General features: G+C 40.7%; 1 long non-coding RNA gene across 1 annotated transcript; it reads left to right on the top strand.

The window, feature by feature from the left end:
- Positions 1-1,064: 1,064 nt before the first annotated feature.
- On the top strand, positions 1,065-1,427 carry LOC107751261 (uncharacterized). The gene is made up of 3 exons (XR_001641219.1): positions 1,065-1,166; positions 1,247-1,312; positions 1,393-1,427. It is a non-coding gene; the product is annotated as an uncharacterized LOC107751261 (long non-coding RNA).
- The last annotated feature ends 967 nt before the right edge of the window (positions 1,428-2,394 follow it).

The following is a 2,394-nucleotide window of genomic DNA, read 5'->3' as shown; positions in this document are numbered from 1 at the left end:
AACGTCTCGGTTACGTATGGTAATCCTCGTTCCCTGAAGGAGGGAACGGAGACGTCACGTCCGGTCGCCACAGCTCCTGTACCACCGCTGAGCGGCCGGGTCACCGGCTCGGCTCCTCAGTGAAAACCTGAATATGCGCTGCATCTGCTGCCTACTTATACTCACGCTGTGATCAGCGGCAGCTGGATGCAATAATCGCATGCCAATGTGCATTGGCTCGTTTAGTTTACACTCGAAGTAGATTGGTCTCTCTAAGCGAGATCCCAATTCGACGGTCATCCGACGTGACGTCTCCGTTCCCTCCTTCAGGGAACGAGGGTTACCATACATAACCGAGACGTTTTGTGATTGAATCAAACAGAGGAAAGCAATGAGGGTTGGTAAAAAATAACTCGTAGCGGACTGTAGCTGTTTTGACCAGTTCTTTTTTCACAGTCATATCAGATAGCAGTCACTCAGATATTATGAGTGTAGTAATGCATAAAATGAGATATTAAGAATGAGTGTTGAATTAATCTTGGAATATTTTAGGATTTTAAATATCACACTACTGTTCAAAAGTTTGGAGTCAGCAAGATTTGTTTGTGTTTGAAAGAAGAGTGTTATCCTCACCAAGGCTGCATTCATTTAATAATAAAAAATAACAGTAATATTGCAATATGTTTTTACTCTACTTTTTGATCAACTTAATGAGTCCTCACTGAATAGAAGTATTACTTTATTTCAAAGAGAGAGAGAGAGAGAGAGAGAGATCTTACTGAACTTTTGAATGGTAGGGCGTACAATAATCAATAAATCAATCAATCAATATACAAATAAATAAGAAACATTTTCATTAGCTGTCTCCAACTGCTGGACCCCACAGTACAGAGCAAACTGCTTCTCTTAAAGTCCTCATAGAGTCTTCCCTAGGCTGTTTTGAGGATTTAAACATTCACATAGAACATAAACATAGTTCTTGGCCTGAGATATTTGTGCAGTCAAAACAACACTTCCAAATGTGGCAGTGTGGGATGGCCTTCCCTTCTTCGGGTGGTGTCCCTTTATGAGAGTGATTAATGAGGATAATTAATGTCAGAGTATTTAAATGTCTGGGCAGGAAGCATTAGAACGTAGCCTCTGTCGTACCCGCCCCTCTTCCGGTCTTCAGTGTCACAGTAGTTGAAGTAGGTGATGGTTGATTACGCGTGTATTGTGTGTTTTAGTCTATTATAGTAATGCTCGTTCTTGTTTTTATATTGGCAAGATGTTGTTGCAGCCGTGCCTGTTAAGTCCTCGGTGAGCTTCGTCAAGCGCTCGTTGGAAGTTTTAGGTATGCAGGCTGTTGTATTGTTATGTGTTGATTTTCGTTTTGAATTATTAGTCTGAAGTGTTTCTTTTGTGTGTTTTTAGTGAAACAATATTTATGAAGACATCCTAACATCCTATGCTTGTGTAACTGCGGATCGGAGTATGTATGATGCGATAATTGTTTGGCAATATGTTTTTTGGGGTGTTTCTGATTATTGTTTTGTTTTTGCAGTCTTCCGCAGTCCAGTTGATGACCAACTCCGGGTCGTGCTGCTGTTTTTCATAGTTTGGTTTCTTGTGGTGTGAAAATAGTGTTTGGTGCGCCGAAGGGGAGGCTAGTCACCTGGGTGAAGCACACAGTTGTGAGTTTGGAGCACCAGGGTTTGAGCACCTCTTCCTATTGTTTGCTGTGCACACATGTTTGGTTGAGAGCACTGTTTATTTCAGCTAGTTTGCCACCCCTAAGGTAAGCTTTAGCCTTGTTGCTTTCCCTTATTTTTGTAAGAATTTGTGTTTATATTGGTTGGCGGGGAAGGTACAAAGTTTCTTTATACTTGGGGGATTGTTTTTTTTGTCTTGTGTTAGTTTTTTTTTGTATTATGAATGTGTAGTAAAGTTTTTTTTTTTTATCTGGTGAACTTCGATTACCATTTCTGTAATAAAACTTGATTTTCGTGGGTGCAATTCCCAGGGTGGCGTAGTCATTATACAAGTTTGAGGTTACCAAAAGTACTGCTCCGGTCACATAATGATATTCATAATTTTGTGCACACCCCATGACCAGACATAAGCTAAGGAATAAGCAGTGTTTGCTACAGTTATTTTAAGGCCTTAAGCCCAAGACAGGGTGATAAAATGAATTATCTGAATGTCAAGGTTATTAGCTGTCCAATCCCAGATGTTTTTCCTTTTCATTCTTCATGTCTCCCTTGCTCTGTTCTGATTTCCTCCTCTCGTCTCCTTGCTCCTTCCCTCTCCCAAACTGTCTGAGAGTGAGTCATTGAATGCATTCCACAACTTTCACACCCAGCTTTTAAAATGGTGCAATGAAATAATAATGTGTCTCATGAGAGAGGGTGAGAGAAAGAGAGTGAAAGAGGGGAA

This window comes from Sinocyclocheilus rhinocerous, unplaced genomic scaffold (assembly GCF_001515625.1).
Source record: "Sinocyclocheilus rhinocerous isolate Xijiao unplaced genomic scaffold, SAMN03320098_v1.1 scaffold1083, whole genome shotgun sequence".
Taxonomy (NCBI): Eukaryota; Metazoa; Chordata; class Actinopteri; order Cypriniformes; family Cyprinidae; genus Sinocyclocheilus; species Sinocyclocheilus rhinocerous.
This window is presented reverse-complemented; position numbering and strand designations above follow the sequence as displayed.